Consider the following 12305-nt stretch of genomic DNA (forward strand, 5'->3'; position numbering starts at 1 on the left):
TTGATGGAACAATTTTTTCCAACAGGAAATGCCAAGTCATTGAAACTGAGCAGCAGGCTACAGGATGCTCTTGGGTGGGTCTCTCCTGTTGGAGTTGTTTCACTTTCTATAAATAATTATGTGTTAATGGGGCCAGAGAGACTGACTCTATAGTCTAGTGATTAGTACACTTACCAGGGATGTGAGAGGCCTGGGCTCAAGTCCCTTCTCTAAATCAGATAGAGCAGTGATTTGAAGCTGAGTGTCCCACATCCCAGGTGAAGACCCTAATCACCAGGCTGTCGGTTATTGGGGGCGGGGATGTCTCTCTTTTTCAAGATTTTTTTTTGGTAAATCTTGGTTTCATCACAATGTAGAACAGAGACGTTTTTGAAATCTCAAACATTTTCACAAGAAGGGGAAACCATTTCCCACTCAGCTCTTGTGACAAGACTATCCTCCATAGGAGAGGAAGTGTGTTTTACAGTCTAACAGATGCACCAGAACCAACACTGAATGATTTTAAACTGCATGAGGCCTAACAGAGAATCATAGAGGCAAATTCTCTACAGGTGTAAATGGGATCCACTCCACTGACTTCAGTGGAGTTTTACCCATTTACGGTAGTAGCAGATTTGTCCCTTAGGAGGGGAATAAATAAAGGGTCCAGCTGGCAGAAGGGACTTTCAAGAAAGAATCTGTCTGGAGAACAGTGCTGAGAGCAAACATCAACTTCGAAGGAGAGAAGGAGGAAGAGCCAAAAGAGAGAAGCGGGAGATATGGAGGAAGTTACTGAGGGCCCAATATTTTCATCAATTCATCCCTTAATAGTAGGTCTGCAATGTTCATTTGCTAAAATAATGTGAGAATATGAACTGCCATATCCGCTCAGAAAAACAAAAAATAAAGCAGTATTATTAGCCAATGTGCATTCATGATTCTGACTACTGCATTGCCAGAAATAACTTTCCCCTAAATTGGACCTCCTGCATATGCAATGAGACCTGAGCCACTATTACTTCAGATAAGCAGATCTATTGACTGGTTAGTGATCATTTTTGAGGGATTCTGGAAGTAATGAAATATGAAATCTCGCAATTTTTTTAAAAAAAGGCTGAATCGAGATGTCAAGAGGGCAGATCCAACAGTTTTTAAAGTACACTGGGCTGAGTTTTCAAAAGTCACACGTTCACACGTTTTTTGTGTATGCACAGACTGATGAATGAGTTCCAAACCCAAATTGCTCATGCATATGAGGATTTACTTGAAAAAAGGCTGGGTTCATGCACATACACTGGAGTTTCTGTTCGTATAGGCATGCATAACTTGGGACATTCAATTTTTAAAATTTAATCCATTATCTTTGCTCTCATAAATTTCTAACTATGCCCCCTGACCTCTTTTAAACTTCCAAGCATACTAGCACTGGCAAAGGATGAAACTAATGATTAAAAGCTCACATAGGAACTTCAGCAGGCTTCTTTCAAACTCTCTTCAAACAACAGTGAAGGCCCCAATCCTGCAAGCTGTTCTGTGTGGGAGCAGCCAGGCACCCGTGTGAAACCCACTGGGGTTTGCCAACACAGAAAAGCTCGCAGGATCATGGACACAATAATTACCCACAGCTATTAGAAGAATGCAACCATTGAGGTTGATTAATAATTGCTTAAGATGGCATATTAACAATACTTTGTGATTACACCATGCTTTTCATCTTCAAAACACTTTACAAACATTCATTAGAATACAGATCCTGGACTTTGACTCCCTCAGGGAACTGATGGGCAGTATCCCCTGGTAGGCTAATATAAGGGGAAAAGGAATCCAGGAGAGCTGGTTGTATTATAAAGAAGCCTTATTGAGGGCGCAGGAATAAACCATCCCTATGTGCAGAAAGAATAATAAATATGGCAGGTGACCAGCTTGGCTTAAATATTCGGTGAGCTTAAATACAAAAAGGAAGCTTACAAGAAGTGGAAGCTTGGACAGATGACTGGGGAGGAGTATAAAGATATTGCTTGAGCATGCAGGGGTGTAATCAGGAAGACCAAAGCACAACTGGAGTTGCAGCTGGCAAGGGATGTGAAGGTAACAAGAAGGGTTTCTACAGGTATGTTAGCAACAAGAAGAAGGTCAGAGAAAGTGTGGGACTCTTGCTGAATGGGGGAGGCAACCTAGTGATAGAACTTGTACCCTCAGCAAGTTCGCAGATGACTCTAAGCTGCGGGGAGTGGTAGATATGCTGGAGGATAGGGATAGGGTCCAGAGTGAACTAGACAAATTGGAGAATTGGGCTAAAAGAAATCTGATGAGGACAACGGAGGGCAAGAAAAATGATTAGGGGGATGGGGCACATGACTTATAAGGAGAGGCTGAGGGAACTGGGCTTATTTAGTTGGGGTTGGTCCTGCTTTGAGCGGGGGGTTGGCCTAGTTGACCTCCTGAGGTCCCTTCCAACCCTAATCTTCTATGATTCTATGATTATTTCTCACATGTCCCTGGGAGGTAGATAAGTAGGCATTCTCATTCCCATTTTACAGAGGAGAAAACTGAGGTAGAAAGTGTAAGTGTCTTATCCAAGTGCACAGAAGGACTCAGTGTGAAAGCCTAGGTCTATACTCATTCCTAGCTTCCAGCCTTCTGCTCAGTAGACCATGCTTGACTACAAATTAGAAGTCAGTAAATCAATCTTCTTTTTTTTTAAATTCTGCTGAACTCCCAGGGTTGAGTTCCACAGATTAAATGTGAATTATGTGAAAATTATTTACTTTAATTAATTTTAAATTTGTTGACTTTCGATGCCATTGAATGTCCCCCATTCTTGTTTTATGAGAAACACACACAAATATAGACCAAATAAGCCATTAGTAGCCATTACCAGGTTTGTTACCATATGGATGGATGATGGGCTACAGTAGCTAACCTTGCAGATTTTTTTTCCATCTCTACTTCCTACGATTCTGTGAAACCAGAAGTCTTGAGAGAGACTTACAAGAGGTTTTTAGTACTTTGAAGTTTGAACCGGTTGGATGCACAGTGAGAATAGTCTCTGCATTTTCATGGTTATGCCCAGCCAAACTCAGGAAGTACAGAGCAAAAGCATGTTATCCCACCATTAAAAAAATGAGGACGTTTGGTTCAAGTTTTGAATGGTGCTCAGGTGGTCTTTCTGTATCAGAGAGATCTATTGCCACTGAAGGATATGAGCAATACTGAATATTTGCCTGAATAAATGTCTCAAGCAATGGAGCTTCTATGACTTCCTAGAGGAAGACGTTTTATAGTTTAACATACCAGAAGCCAGCAGAAATGAGGATGTTATCCAAAGAAAGGGGGAGATAGCAATGTCAAAATATTTCCTACTTTCTAGGAAACAGATTTATTGGGGGGGAGGGATAGCTCAGTGGTTTGAGCATTGGCCTGCTAAACCCAGGGTTGTGAGCTCAATCCTTGAGGAGGCCACTTAGGGATCTGGGGCAAAAATTGGTCCTACTAGTAAAGGCAGGGGGCTGGACTTGATAACCTTTCAAGGTCCCTTCCAGTTCTAGGAGATTGGTATGTCTCCAATTTTTACCTTTTAGGGCCACTTGCCTGCAAAGTTGGAATTTTCTGATATAGAGACAATGTCCGGATCACTCTGGGTCACTAAATAGATCTGAGAGAATCACTAAAATAATATCAATCTGAGATATTATTCCAGGCCTGATCCTGATCCCTCACTCACATTTACTAGTGCCTCACTCCATAAGACTACTTGTGGAATAAGGTGCTACTTTATGTGAGCAAAGGATGTGGTGGACTCTCCACCATCTAAAGTCTTTAAATCAAGACTGGATGTCTTTCTAAAATATATGTTCCAGCTCAGTCATAAGTTATGAGCTTCATGCAGGAATTACTGGGTTAAATTCTATGGTGTGTGTTATGCAGAAAGTCAGACTAAATCATCATAATAGTCTCTTCTGTCTTTAAAATCTATTAATCTGGCCCTCAACAAATACTATTCAGCCAGATCTAATGTTGACCAGCCATTCAAATATATACCCTAGCCCACATCCTCAGCTGATGATCATTGAGCTCAATAAAGCATTGCTGATTTACAGCAGCTGAAGATCTGGCCACTCCTAGGGCCACTCCTAGGGCGAAGCGGGATTGGGCCCTTAGGTAAGGCTCCCATTGATTTGAATGAGACTTGGATCATGCTCCCACGTAACGGAGCTGGAATGCACACTAATAAGACATACTTAACGTTTGACTAATTGTTGTTGGACATGGGGTATAAACTTATTTCTAGACACATTTACTGCTTGCTTTAGTACATTCTGCGTCTGTGTTTTTATTCACCTGCTAATAGAGATCTCCACTGATCCTTTAAATGGCAGCCTATGTTTGCGGCTCAGTGCCCTGGCAGGAGCTCTGAAGGATATAACTTCACTGGTGTCACATGAATGATGAATATGGGCACAATAGGCCAAATTCTTCCGGGCACTGCACATAAGTGCCTGTCAGAAAAATTGTGGCCAGCTGGAGGAGTGTGAAGTGGAACTTGGCCACCTCTGTTTTGGCTCCCCTCAAAAATTCATGAAAAGGCCATTTCACAGGTCCTCTATTGTAGGAGCTGCAGAGGGGCATTCTGGAACTGGACATGGGACTTGGGGGCGGAATAGGCTGCCTATTTATGAGCTACATTCCCTGATCCAGCTATAGGCATAATGCACAGATCGAATGCAGCTCATACACACTCCTGGCAGGAATAAACCTATTGGTGTGCTGCACATTCAGCTGCTGTTGGCCAGAATAGGAATTAGTGCTGCTGTTGCAGAGTATGAGCATATCAGTTTTGGGGGCAGTTCTATGATTTGGCCCCATGCCTGGACATCATGCACCTACTCTGAACACAATCACATTGACCAAACCAGTCTTTTAAATTTGGCCCTCATACTTCTGACAGCATGAAACTTGGGGAAACACCAGGTGCAGTGTGATGGACACAGAAAAATCTCCAGATCATCACAAGGGTAAGTTTCAAGAAATCAGGATAGTTCAGAAGATACAGCACAGCCCCAATTCAACAAGGCATGTAAGCACATGCTTAACTTTTAGAAATTTTCTAACTAAGGATGCACCATGTGTTTTGCTGACTAGGGATGCAATTACGTACTTTTGATTACAAACGGAAATATTTTCCTATTTGCGTTGGATCATTATATCGATTTTTTTTAAAATCACACTCCAACCGGAAATGGGACTGATCAGAGAAGTGCAGCACCAGATCGTACCTTCCCCAGAATTCATGGGGGTGGTGGAATCCTTGGATGTTTTTGGCCCCAGTCTAGCAAAGTCCATGCTTAATTTTACATATGTGAGTAATTCCCCTGATGTCAAAGTTAAAGTTTTAAGCATGGATATGAGTGTTTTGCTGAAATTGAGGCTTACACAATTATAAGCCAGCCACAAAATCTGGACATAGGTCCAAACTTCACCAAAATGTATGGTTGCTCAGGGCTTATGTTTGAGGCATCTCTGAATTCCACCAGTTATTTTGCTTAACAGAGGATATGGAATGGAGAAGCTATGGCCATGATCCAGCAAAACGTTTACATGCTTGTTTAACTTTAAGTATGTGTGTACTCCTATTCATGCCAATGGGACTATTCACATGCTATAATGTTAAGCATATGACTATCCTGCCATCTAGTTCTGCTTTGCCGGATCACAGCCTGTGCAATTATTGCTGCTTTTTACTAGAATGACACCACAGTCCATTGAAATCAACTGAATGGCTCCTATTGATCTGGAGCAAGCCCTAAGTCAGGACTTAAATCAGAAGGAGGAAAAGTTACTTTGTCACTCTGACTAAGCTTTGATAGCATGATTAGTTTCCTAAACTTTGGATAGTTGGCCCAATCCTAATACCACTGAAGCCAATAGTGTTTTGTCAATGACTTCAATGGAAGCAGCACCCAGCAGAATCCAGTACAATTTGTGGCATAAAAATACAACAATAGACTAGAACATTTATTGCATGAGTATACACCTATAGAACAGCCCACATTTGATAGTTGTGTGTTGCATGCAGCATGTGGAATAATACATGTATTTCTTTAGAATGCCATGCATGATTATTTTTTTTAAATCTGCAGTCTAGCAAATGTCCCTAAATGCTTCACATTTGTCTCACCTGCAGTTACAATAAGGCTATTCACAATAGCGTTAACATCTGGCATCTGATCTGGAATGGCCATTCTTCTGGGGTGAGAAGAGGCAGAGTATTTTCATTGTTCATTCATTCGTGAGCACTAGTTAAGTAAGGCTGTCAGCTGTGTCCAATTATGGGTAAGAATTTTATAGAGCACTCTTCCCTCTAAAGCTAAGCCGATACAGCCAAACCCCATTTTGCAGGCATTCTTAAATTCTTCTTAGCCGTATGTAAAATCCCTGAGCTAAGAGATGGCAGGTGCAATGTATTTTCACAGCTACATTAACAAATACAATTTTGTGGCAACTTGAATCTGCCAGTGAAGCAGTGCGTTTTTGTAATCTCTATGGTTAAACAATGTCATGCGGGACTTTGCTGTGAATGTGTGATGCCAATTAGTACAGTAGTGTGATGGAAGAGATAAAATTAAAATAGACTTATTGGAAAAGTCAGCAGATTTTAAAGTCTGGGATGTTTTTCTCTGCATGCGCAATACAGTGGACAGTGCTGAAGAAAAACTTTGAGATGGAAATAAACACTTGCTTGTTTCACGCAAGCAATGATCCTTCTGAAGTGACTGCAAAGAATTTAGGCGAGAATCAGTAGTTTGGTTTACACAAAAACATCACCACTGGACTTACCCTGCCACCTATTTCTGGTGTAAGAAATGTAAGGATAAAGTCCTTTGGAAAACTTCTTTCTTCACATTTTTTTTTCAATCACAGTTTACTTAAAAATTCAGTGAGTGGAACTGGTTCCCACTCACCTGCTGCACATGGAGGGGATCTCAGTGTATGAACTCTTCCTTTGTGTATGCAAAACATCAGGTCTACACTTCAAGGTTATACTGCTATAGCTACGTTGGATAGGGATGTGAATTTTTTACCGACATAGTTATGCCAGCACAAGCCCTAGTGTGGACAAGTAAACTGTACTTATACCAGTATAGTATCCCTGAACCAGCATAAGTACAATTTTACTGATATACCTGCATCTAGACCCAGAGATTTCTGCTGCTTTAGTGACACCACTATGCCTATACTGGGTTAACTCTGCTAGTATGAACAAGGCCTGATGCTGGCCCCCTAAGTGAATTGTCAGCAGCAGGAATTGAATCTGGACATCTTGATGAGCTTCTACTGCCTGAGCTAAAAGACCTAGATCCATTAGTCAAGGCTGTAGCAGGCTCATCAACCTCTCTATATGGCTCATCCACTGCTAGAGAGGGACTGAGAGCCAAGTGGGTGTAGGTTACCCACCAAGCTCTGTGGTGCTGCCCCCTACCAGAGAATGCTCCACAGTCCATGGTCTGCATAGGTGCAGAGATTGTGACTTGGAAGGCCTTGGGGAAGAATGGGTGGGCAGGACACACTGTGTTCCCCACCTTCTAGCTCTGTGGAGACCTAGGATCTTCCTTAGAGGCCCCTTGGGGGCCACTACCACTAGGGACAGGGGAAGAGAAGGCATGGCAAAATGGGGCCAGAGGCAATATAGAGGCCCTGAACTTCCATAAATTCATAGGCATCCAGCAGGTTGAGGGCAGGTCCTCAATACTTCCAAGCCCAAGCATACAAAGATTATGAGCCAGGTTCCCAAAAAGTCATCAGAATGGAAAAACTCACTGCTACCAGCAGGCCAGTAATACTAGAGATACAGGCATGATTCCAAACCAGCAAAGCACTTAAGCCCATACACAATCCCACTGATTTTAATGGGACTACACAGATTTAAGTACTTTGCCAGATCAAGGCCTAAGTGAAGTCACGAGCATACTTATGGAGAGCTGCAAAACTGGACAGACAGAATCCCACATCAATTTAGTTCATGGTGAGTTTGGGATTTGGCTACGGTAGGCCTGATTCTAAATTTCTTGAGCACCTCTAACTTCCACTAATTTCATTGGGAGCTGGAGGTGTGGGAAGAATGCAGGATTAAGCTTGTTTTTTCCTGCAAGATAATTGATAATTAGCCTATTTGATAACATCACTGTGAGCTGTCCTTTATATTTTATTAATGAGGGGAAAGTATAATACTTCCTGGCATCTAAATGAGTAGGATTATGGACTGATTACCAGTATGGATGATCGGGCTCTACAGTGAAACCTTTAATTTTACAATTTTAAAAATGTTATTAAAGATGTAGTGATGATAACAGTCCTTCACATATAACAGCACTGTTTCTCTTCTAGAATCTTAACAATTGTAGCCTCACAGATTACTTTTTCATAGCCTGGTGTTTTCTTATTTCGATGTTATTAATAGGAAGGACTATGGCTTATGTTAGGCAAGAGGTCAAAGGTCCTTTAACACCTAGGAATCTGTTAAAAAATTTTTTTTTATAGAGAACAGTTTTAATTCAACTAGATATTTCCTAAAGCTGTATGGATTTGTATAGGAAAGCATTAAAATAATTTAAAGCATTATACAATTTGTTTTATTTAGCTGACCGTATTTAAAGAGAAAGTTCATGTTTTCATCAAGAACTGTTGTTTTTTTTTTAAAAGGTGCAGTGATCTGGATCACTGTTAGAGATTATGGTCCAAACTCTTCCGTGCTCCGTTCCTGTGTTCGACAGTGCTGGGGAATAGTGGTTAAGAGCCACCTTTACCGTTTACTAACCCTGGTGCAATTTACAAACCCATGCTGCAATTTACAGTGGCCCTATAGGCTGTTACATTGGCCCCTCCATGACACACCAACCACATGAAGGACAAGGAAGGAGATAGTGTAGACCCTTGATGGTTCTATGCCACCTGGAGAATCCATCTATAACAGGGGTATGTTATGGGGATTGTTTAATCCCTTTACACCACTGGAACAGTGTAAAGGAACTATATTATCAGACAGAATCAGGGCCAATAACTGTATAGTATAATGTCAACAGACTACAATTTACTCATATTATACCAGATATGCTTCTAATTGGAAGTTTATATTCGGCGAACACAAATTTATTTCCATAGCAAGAATATTGAATTCAATTCTTTTCTCCTCTAATGGACGGGAATTTAGGATTACAGGGGACAAAGTGAGACTTTTGGGGCCCTTGCGGACCTTAGAACTTTGGGGGACAGGGCTATTGGATGCAGAAGTAAGACACAGGAGCGACAGCGACCTAACTTCATACAAAATACCACAATTCTCCGCATGAGCAGAGTAAATTTTCTATGGCGAAATATTCTAAAGGAAGAAAACTTTTAAAATGTGATTGAAATATGCACAGTAATGAAGTGTCTGTCTTAGAATTGCTAACACCAATCAATGCACCTTAACCCTATCACCCACACAAGTAAAATTCCTTAGACCACAAAGTAATGTAAATTAGCATATGGCATAGCCACCATCACCTTCTCCTCCTCTATCGCGGTTTGCTAAAGAAACTTTGTACTTAACTTCTCTGATCACTGCTTAGCCTCACATGGTCTCCAGACCCTTTGGTTATCATGCAGACTTGGCAAAGTACCTTACAAACTGGGGAGCTCTGATGTATCACTATGGAGCTGACTAATTTGAAAGCAAATAATGGATGGCTCCAATACTTTATTGATTAAGGCTGTGGTTTTCAAAGGAGCCCAACAGAGTTAGAGGCTTAAATCTCATTGAAGTTCAATGGGATTTGGGAGCCTAACTCCCTTTTACTCCTTTGAAATTCTCAGCCTATGTAAACGTAAGAAAGCATCCTTCCAGGTTGGCAAGCTCAATTCTGTAAATATTTAGTCACGTGAGTAATTCTGACTCATGCAGTTAGCCCCATTGACTTCAGCGGGGTTAGTCATGTGAATAAGAGTTGGCAGGACCAGGCCCTAAGGGCATAAACAGCTAATATAGAACATTATTAATAACATTAATTTGAAAATGAAAGAATCATTTCATCAAGTTTAGGCGGGTGTGGTGAGGACTAGGGCCACTTTTGGGGGAGGGGCAGTTTGTCCGTGGTCCTCTGTTTGAGACAGTACCGAAACCGAGTGGCGTTGCAACCGGGCGCACTGGTTTTCAGTGCCACTCAGGTTTGGCCCGCTCACCCCTCTGCCATGACAAAATTTGAGTGAGTGGCATTGCGACCGTAAACCTGAGTGTTGCTGTGACCCCATGCACCAGATCACAATGCCTGGAGCGGGGAATTGGGCCCAGGCCCAGCCCCAGGGGACAAGAGCTGCCCCTGTGGGGCAAGTGCTGTGCGGGCTCATTCTCCAATCCCACCCTGGGCCTCTCCTCATGGTAGTTTTTTTGGAAGGGGGCCTCAGTTTCAGATTTAGTCCTGCCCCCTCTGCCCCCAAAACCTCTGTGAGGTTGTGTTAAGCAGCCTTCTGTAAGCTTAGCTTCCTTACTGACTTTAGTAGGGGTTGCAGGTACTTGGCAGGATCAGGCTCTGAAAGTCATACAAAAATCTTATATGACAAGCAATTGATCTGACTTTTTTTTTAAATGCTTTTAAATGTGCACTGATTGATAATGTTAGAAAGACATTCAAAAGCAGGAGTATTTGAAGGTGCACAATACAAATCTAATAATTGTCCTTGACACATTCTGCAACTCTCCACAGAATCACACTCATTCTTTAACAAAGGCAACATAGCTATTCTGTGCAAAAGTTTTTAGCTTCACTGATATCAACTACAGCTAAGAAATGACAGCTGAACTTTCCCCCTCCCATCCTGTAACAGATGAGCAGCCTAACGCCTGGAAAGAACTTTCCACAGCACTTAACAGTCTACCCCATATATTCTGACCCCAGTAAGACCAAGCTGAAGAATATATATATATATATATTTAGAAAGTTTCACTGTTGCACTTCCTGTCTGCCTAGTAAACAGCTCAACAGCCAGACTGATACCCAAGACTTACAAGTCCCCCCCCCCCGCAAATATCAATGCTTCAGGCAATTAAAAAACCCCAAACAACTCAAGTATTCTTGCCGACAGGAGTGTGGAATGGTAACCAAAAAACAATCTAGTCCCCATTGTCATAGTGCGACAGTCACAGCACTGCTTCTGTGAATTGACTATTTGCCCATCAGAGAGAAAGCTTCATGAGGACAGGCACGAATACGGTTATTACCCATTTTAAGTAATACGATAAGGTCAGATATCAAGCAATTACACCTTTTCATTACATTCTAACCCCCCACAGCAGGGGAACCTCACTTATGACTGCATTAGATATGCAAAAGCTTTCAGCTCCAGAAAAGGAAAAGAAAAGACAGGGAAAGGGAAAAAAATTAAATTTGTCTCACCAGCACGTTGCAGCACCAACTCGCTTGAAGGAATGTTGCCTTTACAGGTTTCTCTTTTAATTATCCTGGAAGCAGAAGGGAGGAAAAAAATAGAAGAAGAAGCAGGGTGGTTAAATTAACGTGTGCTAGAATCTTTTCAGTTTGTCGCAGAGTAGAAAAAATAATAATAATAAAAAAAAACAAAGGAGGAAAAAAAGCAGGCTCAGTAATTTAAATTTGCTGTCAGTTCAGGCTGCATCGCTCTGTCCCGCCCCTCTTCCCACTGGGTTCTACTACCTGCAGGGCTGCAACTGACAGCTAATGTGCAAACAAAAAAAAAAGGCAAAAAGCATGCTGGGACCATGCTGTCTGCTGTCTGAGTCTCTCTCCACTCCTGAGGACTAAAAATCAGGAGTTGAAAAGGTTGTTTGTTGTTGTTTTTTGCTGGTTGAGGGAGGGTTGAATATGGCTCTTTGCATGACATTTATTTTCATTTTAATGGATACAATATAGCACACGACAGAAACTGTTGTTCAATCAGTTGCTTTTCCCCCATCAATTTAAAAATGTATCTGACCTGATTGATTTTAGTAGCAGATTCTGTGAAGAAACACATATGCATATACGTAGTATGTGTGTGGGTGTGTATACACACACACACAAATAAATAGTATAAAAGAGTATGTATACACAAATGCGTGTGTATGTATTTTCTATCTTTCTATCTTTCACAGAAAGTCTTTTGGATGCAAAGTAGACGAGAATAATTAACGTATATAAAACTTTCAACATAACTGTGAGAACTCCTCTTTGGCACAAAGCAATGTTCCCTATTTTGTTTGTTGTCTATTTTCTAAACATTGTAAAAAAATTTAAAATCCTCACGTGACAATGAAAAATAACAGAAATTGGAGGTAT

At 41.4% G+C, this 12305-nt stretch overlaps 1 long non-coding RNA gene across 2 annotated transcripts in view; it reads right to left on the minus strand.

The window, feature by feature from the left end:
* The window catches only part of LOC120386880, a 243794-nt gene that overhangs the window by 132135 nt on the left and 99354 nt on the right, over window positions 1–12305 (minus strand). For both annotated transcript variants that reach the window (XR_005589956.1, XR_005589959.1), the window contains exon 2: window positions 11409–11473. This is a non-coding gene — a long non-coding RNA (uncharacterized LOC120386880). The remainder of the gene's footprint in view (window positions 1–11408; window positions 11474–12305) is intronic.

This window comes from Mauremys reevesii, linkage group 1 (genome assembly GCF_016161935.1).
Source record: "Mauremys reevesii isolate NIE-2019 linkage group 1, ASM1616193v1, whole genome shotgun sequence".
Lineage (NCBI taxonomy): Eukaryota > Metazoa > Chordata > Testudines > Geoemydidae > Mauremys > Mauremys reevesii.